Raw genomic sequence first — 14,847 nt, 5'->3', positions numbered from 1 at the left:
CATAGAAGTTTCACAAGTTTGAATGTTCTAACACTGACCCCTATTCAGCGAATACTGAAAACAATGAAATGACAGAAAACCGAACTTTTTCCTAGGGAAAGAATTTGGTTGTCCATTTCTGTCTTTTTGCTATTTTCAGCACTGTGGTGGAAAGTTACGGGTCGGGTTCAGGTAAGTGTGCGATTGGGCACATATTAGGTGAGTTAGGGTTAGGATGTGGGTTAGGTATGTGTGCAATTGTGTGGACGTGAGGATTAGGGTGGGTTAGGTGAGTTAGGGTTAGGGCACGGGTCAGGTAAGTGTGCGATTGTGTGGATGTGAGGGTTAGGGCGGGTTAGGTGAGTTAGGGTTATGGTGCGGATTAGGTGTGTGTGCGATTGTGTGGACGTGAGGGTTAGGGCGGGTTAGGTGAGTTAGGGTTAGAGCCCGGGTGAGGTGAGTGTGCGATAGTGACAGACCTTAGGGTTAGGGTTTGGGTTAAGGTTAAGGTAAGTGGATAGTTAGTGGTGTTTGTACAGTTTAGTGTAGGACTAGCTGTAAGATTTTAGGTGTATGTGTGTGGATTGCTGTTTGTTTGGTGTGTTTGTGTTGTGTGTATGTGTTTCGCAACAGCAAATATTTTCCCTAGGAAAAAATTCACTGTTTTGCATGGTCGACGTTGTCAGCGTTCACTGAATAGGGGTCGATGTTAGAACATTCGAAGTTGTGAAACTTCAGTGTTCTAATATAGACCCCAATACCACATATGAAGTACTTGGGCACTTTAGTTATGACTGCAAATGCAGTAGCAGCTATTTCTGAAAGCCAATAGTGTAATACCACCCCATCAACAACTGGTGATCATTCCCCCTAATACCTTGCTCCCCAGGTGACTGCCCCTTTTGCCACACCCTAGTTATGCTTCTGGATCTATGTAACAAGCTCACATGTTGATCTCTCACTGGCTCCAATACATTTAAATATTTCACCATATTCCCTGCTTCTGTTTACTTCTCACCACTTTCCCATGTCCCACTTTCCTTCCTCCACCTCTCCCTAAGCTTACTAAAACTTATTGCCTCTTTCTTCTCTCTGAAATCCCTATATATATATATATATATATATATATATATATATATATATATATATATATATATATATATATCTTAGTCACATCTCTTTCATCCAATATATAATTTTGACCTTCTCTGTTCTTCCTCATTTCCCTCCACAATAACTGCCATAATTTACCCACTACACATTGAATAATCCACTGCTCTCAACCCAAACGTTTTTCTTGCCTGTTTGAAGGACATATATTGCCTTCTCTTCCCCTCCTGTATTAACTGTTCTGTATATATCTCAATCCTTTTTCATGCTGCTCTCTCAACCCACTCATAAATACTCGCTGTTGCTTCTCCCTCTACATGTCTCTGATTCTAGTCCCATTTCACCCTTCCCATCTCACTTCCCCTTTCATTTCCTTATCACTGCATCTTTTGCTTTCTCTAAAATATATTCTTTTCCAACTGCTATCATTATCCTCCCAAAACCTTCGTCTGACCTAATCATTTTCCAAGACTCACAGTCTTTGGATAGCATTCACCACAACAGCATACCTTTCAACCACAGACATGCCCCATCCTCCTACGAATATTTAGGCCTTCATTCTTGTCTTCCTTATCCTACTTTTCCTTTATATCCAAATTAATCTATATCATGCTTTTTTTTTGTTTCCCCTAACCACACAGCAGGTGGTTTACTCTGCACAATCTTCAGCATATAAGTTACAAGAGTTAGCACCATTACTCATTGTATACGCCCAGCCTTTTATCTAGCATTCCCTTTATTGTGTCTCTTAACTCTTTATAGTTTTTCTGACTTGTCTCTCTTACTGTGAGACATACTGTCATTCCTCGATAGTTCTCCATTTTTGACCTATCAGCCCTATTAAGCACTGCACTCTTCCTCTATCAGTATGAAAAAGTATTCCTTAGGATGATACTCCAAGCCTGATTTCTTTCCAGACTCTTCAGAGACCTGCAGATCCTAAAGCATCATCTCCTCCACATCCTCCAACAATAGCATGCATTTATCTGCAGACCATTTATACTACTCATTTTGCTGTTCACGATCCAATTTTATTTTAGACTGTTTATTCTCTGAGCTAATTTTTTCATAACAGGACAATAATTCCCTGGGGCAATGTACATCCCTGTCTTGCCCCCTCTCTAAGTTCATCTTATCAAAAAAGGCTCCATTTTCCCCCTGATTTGAACATTTGGTTTCTTATATAATTTATTTATTTAACATTTGTTTACTGGGAATGTCCGACTTCGAAAGAGCCAATTTCCAGCAGAGGCCCTGGGAGAAACACTCCAGACACATGTCTTTGTAACATGGGAGGAAACCAGAGCACCCAGAGGAAACCCACACAAACACAGGGAGGACATGCAGACTCCACATAGAAAGCACCCCAGCCAAGAATCAAACCAGAGAACCTCATACTGTGAGGTGACAACATAAACCACTGCACCACTGCACCGTCCACTATAACACTTCATAAATCTCTACCTTCTCCCAAAATCTGTTCAAAATTATCATATGGTTCCATCTCACTAATCAAAATTCTTCTGAGTGATGACACCTGGGTTTGCTCTCCTTTACTCCCAGTTCATGAGCTTGTCATAGAGGAGATAATCACCTGAGTTATGCTGAGAAACAACAGTCTTACAGATGAGTATGCATATGATGTAAGACTTACCTTCACAGTGAGCTGAGTGAAACTGCAGAAACCTAGACTTTGCAGGTATTTCTAGAACATAACAGGAAATTAGAGTAGCATATAGGGTGTTCATGTATGTGTACTCATATAGCTATTATCTGTTAGCATGCAGTAGTATAAACAGCATGAGAACTTGTATGTACAGTACTGAACAACATTCCATGCAAGGCAATACAATGGAAAGCCAGTACCAGTTCATGCATGATAGTAATATGACAGGTTGTAAAACTCTAGCTATACTCTCACATACTACTCTTCAAATGTACCAGTTTGTCATGGGGTAACATTTAATTATATGAGTAGGGAACTCAGAAAATAGCAGTCACAGTTTAAATTAACATACTACTTAAGTAGCCATGAATATTGGTGCATACTTGTAGAAAAGATTATATGATTACATAAAAGTAGACATGTTCTGCACAATTTACTGATAGCAGCATATACAGGTAAAATAAAATATGTTTAACACGCATTATTTCCCAGAAAGTGTAAAAAATATATGTACAATTAATGCTATAACATTACAGCAGTCTATTGGTAGATGGCAATTTACTTGTATTCTAACTTGTACTGAATATTGAAGTTTTTGTTCAAATGATCTTTGCATTGTTTTAATTGCAGATTGTTACTGATATACCAGTCATTATGGCAAATTGGAATTCTCATTGTCTGTGCTATTTGTGTCCCTTTCAGTTGTTAATTCAAGCTGCTTTTGTAATCAGTTAAGATAAAGATGTTGTAATTCAGACATCCCGGGGGGACCTGTTATAAATGGATACAGAGATTCAACAGAGATGCATTCCATTATGTAGTTTGAATATTACCTAGGAGTCCTGCAGAGATATTTTCAGCTGCAGTTTGCATATTACCCACAAGTCTTTATAGATGCATGTCCTGTACATACTCTATTAACATAAATATGTTCTGGTGTGTATTCAGGGTGTAATCTGATGTCACTATATTATACAATATATTATGCATGCACTGTACAAGTATTCAGTGCTGCTCGCATGACTGAAATAAATATTGCATACAGACAACCATAACTATAACTCATTGTTTTGAAATAACAATTATTCATGTATGTGGTGCTGGGTATTAGTTTTAATATGCAAAATATAATATATATTATAAAGTAGTGAGCAGAATGGAGTTTTCTTTTTGGTGTGCTTTTAAAGCTTTCTTTATGCAACAAACTCTCATACTGGATATAACAACTCCAACCTTAAAGAGACTCCTCCAGTAATAATGTAGGTATTTTCAATGTGTATCATACACTTGGTGACTGGCTGCACTAAATAACTGTACAGTATGTGGTAAGTATAACATAATTACAGTTTTGTATTTCTAAGGTGACAATACAGAGTGTCAATTTAGATAAAGATATTGCAAGAAAAGTTTGAAGCTCCGTGTGTTCTCATTTAAAGTGCTACTGAAACAATTTGAAATATAAAGTGATAAGTATGGCAGGTCTTTTCAAAGTTCTGTATTATCCTAATTTTTTTTGCTTGATTGATTTACATATATATTTTCTGACTTCTGATCTATGCTGAATTTGCTATTTTTTCTCCCACCCTTATTCCTGCTGTGTTAAATAGTGTTCTAACAACTTGTTGAATTTTATCTGATTGTTTCAAGGCTTGCTATTGTAATTAATATTCCCTGTTGTTAACCTCTGCATTCATTGCTTGAAGCTCCTTGTGTTATGACTGAAAGTGCTACTGAAACAATTCGAAATATAAAGTGATAAGTACATTTTTCTGGCACTTATTTTCAAAGTGCTGTATTATCCTAATTTGTTTTGCTTGCTTGATTTAGATGTATATTTGCTGGCTTCTGAACTATGCTGAAATTGCTGTTTTTTCTCCCACCCTTATTCCTGCTGTGTTAAATAGTGGTCTAACAACTTTTTGAGTTCTATCTGATTGCCTCAAGGCTTGCTAGTATAATTAATATTTAGTGCTGTTAACCTCTGCATTCATTGCTTGACACTCCTTGTGTTCTGACTGAAAGTGCTACTGAAACAATTCGAAATATAAAGTGATAAGTATATTTTTCTGGCAATTCTTTTCAAAGTGCTGTATTATCCTATTTTTTTTTTTTTGCTTGCTTGATTTAGATATATATTTGATGGCTTCTGATCTATGGTGAAATTGCTGTTTTTTCTCCCACCCATATTCCTGCTGTGTTAAATAGTGGTCTAAAAACTTTTTGCATTTTATCTGACTGCCTCGAGGCTTGCTAGTATAATTAATATTCCCTGTTGTTAACTTCTGCATTCATTGCTTGACACTCCTTGTGTTCTGACTGAAAGTGCTACTGAAACAATTCGAAATATAAAGTGATAAGTATATTTTTCTGGCAATTCTTTTCAAAGTTCTGCATTATCCTAATTTTTTTTTGCTTGATTGATTTATATATATATATATATATATTTGCTGACTTCTGAGCTATGCTGAAATTGCTGTTTTTTCTCCAACCCTTATTCCTGCTGTGTTAAATAGTGGTCAAACAACATTTTTGAGTTTTATCTGATTGTCTCAAGGCTTGCTAGTATAATTAATATTTGCTGTTGTTAACCTCTGCATTCATTGCTTGAAACTCCTTGTGTTCTGACTGAAAGTGCTACTGAAACAATTCAAAATATAAAGTGATAAGTATATTTTTCTGGAACTTCTTTTGTTCTGTATTATCCTAATTTTTTTGCTTGATTTATTTATATATATATTTACTGGCTTTTGATCTATGCTGAAATTGCTGATTTTTCTCCCACCCTTATTCCTGCTGTGTTAAATAGTGGTCTAACATATTTTTGAGTTTTATCTGACTGTCTCAAGGCTTGCTAGTATTATTAATATTCCCTCTTGTTAACCTCTGCATTCATTGCTTGAAGCACCTTGTGTTCTGACTGAAAGCGTTACTGAAACATTTTGAAATATAAAGTAAAAGGTATATTTTTCTGGCACTTCTTTTCAAAGTTCTGTATTATCCTATTTTGTTTTTGCTTGATTGATTTAGATATATATTTGCTGGCTTCTGATCCATGCTGAAATTGCTGGTTTTTCTCCCACCCTTATTCCTGCTGTGTTAAAAAAGGGTCTAACCACATTTTGAGTTTTATCTGATTGTCTCAAGACTTGTTAGCATAATTAATATTTCAATTTAACCTCTGAAATCATTGCTTGAAGCTCCTTGTATTCTGACTGAAAGTGCTACTGAAAAAATTTGAAATATAAAGTGATAAGTATATTTTTCTGGCACTATTTTTCAAAGTTCTGTATTATCCTTTTTTTTTTTTTTTTGCTTGATTCATTTAGATATATATTTGCTGGCTTCTGATCTATTCTGAAATTGCTGTTTTTTCTCCCACCCTTATTCCTGTTGTGTTAAATAGTGGTCTAACAACTTGTAATTTCCCACCTTCCTTCCCTTTTGGTATCTTCTTCTTATACTTGGTGGCTTTGTATTTGCCCGCCCCTGCTGTATATTTGATCTGTGACACTCATCCCAGTCTAGTGTCATTAGCTCATTCTACCTAATACAGAGAAAAAATAATTGCACTTTATTCATCTGCTCTTACTGTATTTGTGTTTCTTTCTACTTTACTACATTATTTTGCTTTTGCCTCTTCTTGTAAGTACTCAATTGTCCTTATTCTGCTGCATTTATTACTGCTTGGTAGTAGCCTGATTAAACTGTGACTGTTATTATAAGCATTTTGGTTGAAGCATCTGGGCTTCAGACCAGTTATTTTACATTAAGAAGGTTTGTGGTCTTCACTGTTGTGGCAGGACAGGTAGCTTACATCCTTCTAAGTTGGGAATTGCTGATTGAAGGCTCAGTGTCTGTTATTCTAAAAGTGTATTAGTTCTGGTTTAAGCACTTGGACTTCAGGTCAGTTATTTTACATTAAGAAGGTTTGTGGACAGCACTCTTGTGAGAGGAGAGGCTAGATTTTGCCCTTCTGAACTGGGACTTTCTGGTTAAAGGCTTATTGTGCCTGCTTATTTGAACCATTTCTTTCTGAAATTGGTGCACCTTGTTTGCTGTAGCATAGAATAGATTCAGGCCTGCTGAATTTAGCTTTGTTTGTATAACTTGAGCACTGATCCAGGCCATCTTTTTTGGAGAAGGATCCCGTACACCCTAGTGGCAGGAGTGTGCAGTTAGAACTTGTCTGATTAAAGCCTGCTGGAACAGGGCTCAGTTTTAAGCTTTTTACTGGTTAAGTGGGTAATTCGTTTAAATCAGTTTGCTCGTTTTCTATTGTTATATATAAAAAGAATTGCATTTTATTCATCTGCTTTTACTGTATTTGTGTTTCCTCCTACTTTATTACTTTATTTTGCTTTTGCTGCCTATTCTTAAAAGTACTTAATTGCATTTATTCTGGTGCATTTATTACTGCTTGTTAGTAGCCTGAGTAAATTGTAACTGTTATTCAAAGCCTTTGGTTGACGCACTTGGACCTCATACCAGTTGTTTTGCATTAAGAAGGTGTGGTCTGCACTCTTGTGGTAGGAGACAGTAGATTCTGCCCTTCTGAGCTGGGAGTTTCTGATTAGAGGCTTATTGCGCCTGCTTATTTGAACTGTTTCTTTCTGAAACTGGTACGCTTTGTTTTCTGTAGCATAGACTAGATTCAGACCTGCTGAATCTAGCTTTGTTTCTATAACCTGAGCACTAATCCAGGTCATCTTTTTTTGGAGAAGGTTCCCCTGCACCCTAGTGGCAGGAATGTGCAGTCAGAACTTGTCTGATCAAAGAGTGCTGGAATGGGGGTTGATTTTTAGCTCTTATTGGTCAATTGGTTAATTTGTTTAAATCAGTTTGCTCATTTGCTACTGTTATAAAAATGCACTTTATGCATCGCCGCTTAGTTAGGGTTAAACTATTCCCGCCGCCATAAAATCTGCTCTTCAAATTTTCCCTTAGAAATAGTCAGTTTTTTAGTTTTAGCACTCAAATCTGTTTCTTTGCAGACAGCACTTGTTCAGAACTCATTGTAAGCACTAAATAAGCTACTAATTACTACAACACTCAACTTTCCTCACTTATCTAGAGGAAAACAGTTTTTAGTACTTAATAAATAAGCACCTATCCAGGCATGTCTAAGGGTCAGCTCCCGGTGTTTTCTCCTGTCTACTTGATGAATCTGGATGTCTTGGGGCAATGCAGCAATTGCCTCATGTACACAGACAACCCTCTCCTCCTACCACCCAATACTACAACCTGTGAGAGATGCACTTATATAACCAAATTGGAAGCAAACCTCTCTTCAGCCAAGACTGGACTAGACAGTCAAGAAAAGAAGGTAAAGACTTGCACCACACCACACTCATCACACAGTCTCTCAGAACGTACACCACCAAAATCCATACATAGAAACACAAAAATGTTCACAGAGGCTCTCAATAATAATTTGCTCAAGCAACAGAAACCTCCAAAGCAGAAATGCAAGCAACCTCCACCCCCCAACACAACCCAAATGACACATAGCCCACATACTCAGTGTGCCAATCAATCACAGCCCATAAGGCAAAACAAAGTACCCAACACACTAATAATAGGTGACTCTATAGTCATGCGCACTGATGTCCCACTCACCAGGCTAAACAAGGAGAAGGCTACTGTCAGCTGCCTGTCGGGTGCCAGGATCCATCACATAACCCACGCACTCAGGTCACTCCACAACAAGTACAAATATGACTCTGTTATTGTCCATGTTGGTGTGAATGACCTGAGACATACCTCCCTGGACTACATGAAAAGAGACATGGAAGAGCTCTCCGATCTTGTAGCCCAGACAGGTATGACCCTAGCCCTGAGAAGCATCCTGCCATTGCCCAGAATGATACCGCAGTACAAGGACAAAATGGTTGACTTCAACAATTGGCTAAGTTTCTGGTGTCATTCTAAGGGGATCTAGTATCTGTCTACCTGGGATGACATGATTGACAGACCACGATGCTTTGCCAGAGATGGCCTGCACCTATCGCCCTTGGAATTCCGGATACTGGCTAAGGCTCTTGCCACCCCTATAGTGCCTTTTTAGGCAAGGTTCAAATGACAAATTTACCACTGAAACAGGTACAACCAAGCAAAATCTGAGGGTAATGCTACTTAATGCTAGAAGTCTAAACCTCAAAATGCACTCAGTTGAGGCACTCCTTAAAATTGAGAACACTGACATCTGTGTAGTGTCAGAGACCTGGTTCAAGGCTCCAGAGAGCAGCCCTGCATTACCAGGCTATAATTCATACCGCACCTTTTGGCCACCTAACCTGGACCGAAACACTAAATGCAGAGGCGTGTCCATATTCATTAAGGATATGCACACTTCCAGGCTAGTTGCTCAGCATAATGCATCCGAGTTTATCCAAGTGCAACCAACTCTGGGCAAGACCGCAATCCAAATTGTAGCTTGCTACAGATCCCCCACCATGCCCCAGGATTCCCACTCCTCATTTCTTGATACACTAGATAATATTAGGGTACAACCCAACACCCTAATAATGGATGATTTCAACTACCCCACCATTAAGTGGGAAAACTTCTCATGTACCAACACTTTTGCTAAATGTTTTCTGGAATTCATAAATTCCAACGTCTTGGATCAACCTATCCACACTCCCACCAGGGGTAGCAATATCCTAGACCTGGTCATTACCAACATGGGTGACCAGTGTTCCACACCAAAGGGCAATTCCTCATTGGTTAGATCTGACCACAAGCTAATCACCGTAGACAGCCGCATCTCGCCCCCACCCCCCATTAGGGAAACTACCGTAAAAAATTTCTCCAAAGCCAACTTCACGCTTCTTAAGACAGGAGTGGCAAACTTCACGACACCTATGCAGATGGACAATAGAGGTATGACTGATGAATCCTACACAATTGCACTCTAAAAGCACTTACACAATTGCATGGATCGTGCTATCCCTAACAGAACCAAGATGCTATCCTCCAACAAAATAAAGCCAATTTGGTGATCCCCTGCCATAAACCAACTCAACAATAGAAGAAAGAAACTGTTGCAAAAAAGAGTAAAATCCCATGATTGGAGGAACTCCCTGGTCAGCTTCAGTAAGAAGATGAGATCGCTCATAAAATCCTCCAAAGCTAGTTATGAAAACAAAATCGGTACTGATTCTAAAGACAACCACAAAGTATTCTATAGCTATGTCAAGAATCTCAATGGCAACACTCAGATCTGCTCTGAGTTGCAGCACAATGGCACTAAATATACATAACCAACTGATATTGCCAACATCCTGGCAGATAGATTCAGTGCTAAATTTACCCCCCCCCCTCACCCCCTAAAGGGCCCATCTCAATACCGGAAGAATGCAAAGTTGCTGTAATCATGACTGCACAGGTAAAAACCATACTCTCCAAAGCCAAGAACACAGATTCCATGGGACCTGACAACATCCCAGGCTGTGTTCTACATGGACTACAGAACAAACTGGCACCCCACCTAAGTACCATGTTCAGTTATACCCTCACCTCAGGCTTTGTGCCCACTGAATGGCACACAGTGATGGTTATCCCACTCCACAAAAGGGGATCTACCATGGACCCTGGGAACTACCGCCCCATTAGCCTGACGAGCCTGGTCTGCAAGGCCATGGAACGTATCATCATGGAACTTATAAACAAAGACATTGGCAATCTCCAAACTCTGGACCCCACCTAGTTTGTGTTTGTAAAAGGCAGATCATGTCTTCTAAGCCTGATAGACTTCTTTGAAGCAGTCACAAATGCCGTAGACAAGGGTAAGGTGGTTCACACAGCCTATCTAGATCTCGCCAAAGCTTTCAACACCATCCCCCAATCTGGAATTATAGATAAACTCACTAAACTAGATATAAATCCCTATGTCACAAGATGGGTTGCCAAATCCGACTTCAGACCAGTGACAAGTGGAGTACCACAAGGTTCAGTCCTGGGTCCTTTCTTGTTTGGTATCTACTTCTCTGAAGTACAGGCTACCACAGAAGGTCTTTGGCTAATGAAGTTCACAGATGACTACAAACTAGGAGCCATAATTGAAACTCCTAACGATGTGGACATCTTACAAAAGTGCCTCACTGAGACAGATGCCTGATGTCAAAGCCATGGCCTCAACTTAGTGCCAAAAAGTGCATTGTCATCCTCTTTGATAAAAAAACTCTGTACCCATGAACTACCACATAGGCGGTAGTAAACTTAACACCGAAAGTGTGATAAGAGACCTTGGGACATAAGTGGACAGTAGTCTCTCCTTTGATAATCACATCAACACAGTAGTCAGGAAAAAAGAGGTCATTGTTCCCCTCTACTCATCACTCATTAGACCCATTATAGAGTACAATGCTCCTTTTGGTATGTACCTCACAAGACATCTACAACAACTGGAAAGGCCACAGAAATACCTCACAAAGAGGATTACCAGCCTCAAACACATGCTTTACGCAGACTGTCTCAAAAATCGCCAGCTTTACTCCGTCGCATATCGCCTACTCAGAGGCGATCTCTGCATAACACACAAAGCTATGTCAAATGTTGGACATGCTCCAATTAAAGAAATCCCAATCCCTCTGAGCTACACCCTCTAGGGACCTAAACCTTGTCACCACAATAAACAGAACATGCTGGAGGTATAGATTCCTGCCCCAGAGACTTCCCATACTCTGGAACAAACTACCTATCTATATCAAATTAAGCTCCTTATTAGCACTCTTCAAGAAAAATCTTGATGATTGGATGTGAAATAGGAAATTCACCATGGGGTTCTCTTATGTGGCTCTGCTCGACAGTGGCACAGAAAAATAATTTTCCTAAGTGGCGAAAGCCAGGGTACCTTTTTGGCTAGGATTATATAGACTCTAGGGCCAATAACCTTGTACCTACCTATGAACCTATGAACTGTGCAACAAGCAGTCACTGGTAATATGCAAATTGACATACCTAAGGTGTGTACCAAAAGAAAACTGATTATTGTTTCAGTCTCAGTGTTAGGTCGCATCTTCTATGCGTGCATCTGATTTTTGCTTATATGTTATCAGCCCGTCTCATTAGAGTACTACTCCCTATAAGCCACAATACAACATCAAGCAAAGTTAGAGATGCATAAGTGCTTTACATTACTCCTACAATCACACAGTAGCATCTTTAACAACTAACCGTAACATCCTCACTGCATCAATAACATAGCCCTCCTGTTCACAAAGATGCATTAATAACATAGAATTTAACAAACAATATTACACATTTAAACACCAAAAAATATATAAACACAATTATTTTACTTATTCATAAAATTCATTACACTTGTGATTGTTAAACTATTTCTGCAAATATAATGCACATTAAATATGTTTCATTTTAACTGTTTATGATACTTCTGGAAATACACTATCACATCTCCTGTAATGTGATTGTGTAACCTTTCATACAAATGTGTAACAAGTAATCATGTTTTTTTTGGGAAGTATGCTAATTATGTCTGCTCAGTTTCTTTCACATGTAACTACATTTTACTTGCATAACAAAACCTTTAGTAATAGTTTGAACCGCTGGTTAGTTATAGCTGCTAGCACTGCTTAAGAGTGATATTTGAACATATTGTTACATTCATCTTATGTGCTCAGCATTTGCATTAATAATAAGCCTAACCCAATATCAACTGTCTGTTAGGAAATAGGCTTACAAATGTCCTGATATTATGCTCTTTAAATTTGTTAAATCTGAGTTTTCTCTATCTTGTATATCAGCTGTCTGTAGGTGTGAGGGGGCAGTTCTTAAAGGCTTACATGTACATTTCAGGAATATTTTTCAGAAGGGGTAGAATCTTAAGGGTGATGAATTTGAATCATTTAAGTTACAAAATAATGATTCCATCATTATAACTAAAACCAACATAGGTGGTGCAGTGATGGTTTGGGACAAAATGTTATATCACAATGAAGATTTGAAACCTTATATTTATATTATATAGTTGCCTTATATTTCTTTATAATGTTCTCTACCTTTTGATCCTACATATGAATTCATACTGGTGGATGATTCTGTTTTTGAAGTATTTTGAAAGGTCCTTACATTCACTGCTGCAGTATTCTTAACTATATGAGATTCCTGCCACGGAAGCCCAGTGTCTTGCCAGTCTTCCAAAGACTTCTGAATTTAAAAGGTATGCCGAATGTCACCATATGCTCCCTGCAGAACATAGGGCATAATGGTGACGTTCAGGCCTACCAAAAACAGAACTTCTTTGCTGCCAGTCTGAACATATCTTTTATATTGTCAGTTTATTACCTGCATCCATTTTCTGACAGTTAAATGCATTCACATTCTCCAATGACTTTCTATGCCTTTTTGCTGTTTTTGCAAGTTAAATGCCCTATAAGGGATTTTGTTTTTTCTTGTTTTTTGTATTTCTTGTGGTTAATGTCATCAAAGAAGAGTAAATGCCAGTGTAGGGACATATTCCCCCTAGACACCACCATGATAAGTGTCTTTTTTGCTTAGGAGCGTCTCATGACCATACGTCTTGTTCTTTTTGTCAGGTGTTTGTTGCAAAACCCCTTCACAGTAGATTTTCTTCCCTTTCCTTGTATCTTGAGATTCAGTGTCTTAAGCTACTCACTAAAGATACTATGGAAGGAATCTCCCACTCCGAGGGTTAGCCGTTAGGGAAGAAGAAGGTGAAAAAGGTGCAACTAGAATCTTCGTCTGCCCACCCTCTGCCAGATGTTTCTCCTGAGATAATTATGAACCCAGAAGCTTGGCCAGTTGTCAGATTTCTCTGCCCTGACCATGTTAGATGTCAGTGAGGATCTGGTTGACAGCATGTCCAAAGAGATTTTTGAAGGCATCCATCTTGAACGTTCAGAGGGAGCAACAACTGAGTTTTTTTCTGAGGGGCCTAGGGGAGTTCCTTAGTTTTTAGTTGGGGAAGACGTTTCTGCTATGGTTCTCAACTGTTGTCCTGGATCTGAGCCTTCTCAGGACATCCCTTAAAAAAGAAACAAAAAGTTAAACATATTTCTTCTGTTACTAGGGATCCTCAAAGTGAGTGTCAGGTTTTTACTCAGGGGTTATTTTCTGCCTTAATGTCCTTAAAGTCTCCTCATGGGGTATAAGTTCCTGCTCTTCCTTGGTCCTCTACTCCTCTTAAAAGGCCTAGAAACCAAGATTCTTCTGAGGATGAGTCAGATTCTGCTGACAAATCCCTAACTTATTCTATTGAAATTCCTTCTCCTTTGGACTATGGGTCAGAAGAGGAGGAACCTATTAGTGCTGCTGTTCCTTTGGAGGAAGTTTCCTTTGGAGACATACATTCTAGGATGATGGATTGTTTTAAGTAAGATTGTACTCAGGTCTATGATATCCATAAGAGGTTCTATGAGTTGTTGCAGTTGGACTCTCCTAAACATGCAGCTATTCCTCCTGTCTTGCCTGCTTTACTGGATGCTTTCTCCAATGCCTCTCAGGCACCTGATTCTCTCCCTTCTGCTCCCAAGAAGCCTCATAGGTTTTATAGGGTTCCTGATGATTATTCTTTTTTATTCATTTTTATATAAATGTCCTGCTGTTGACCCCTCAGTAGTGTCTGTAACCTCTGATAAATTCAGTTGCTCAATTGCTTCCTTCACTCAAGTTATTGCCTTATGACAAGGACAGCAGAACCATGGGCAGGCTGGGCAAAAAGATTTGCACTTCTGCTACCCTAGCTTTTAGGGCTATTAATTATCAGACCAATATGTCTACATATGTGTTGGTTGTTTTTTCACAGCCCTGTCAACTTATTTCTGATTTTCCAGACTCAGAGGGTAAAACTTCTGTTCTTTCCTTGCTAGGGACTTCCTATCAAGTTGTTTGTCATTCTATTGAAAGTAGTTATGATGTGGTGGATGCCTCTTCTAGGCTGCTGTTTTTGGTTCAGTTATGAGGAGGTATTCTTGGCTTAGGCTTCAACCTCTACCTGATGATATTAAAGCTAAGTTAATGGATGCTCTTGATTTTAAACTTTTGTTTGGTAAAGCTGCTGCTAGTTTGTTTAAGTCCCTTCAGGATAAGGGTAAGGTATTTTGGAAGCT

This window comes from Protopterus annectens, chromosome 1.part0 (genome assembly GCF_019279795.1).
Source record: "Protopterus annectens isolate FY-2018-M chromosome 1.part0, PAN1.0, whole genome shotgun sequence".
NCBI classification, from domain to species: domain Eukaryota; kingdom Metazoa; phylum Chordata; order Ceratodontiformes; family Protopteridae; genus Protopterus; species Protopterus annectens.
This window is presented reverse-complemented; position numbering follows the sequence as displayed.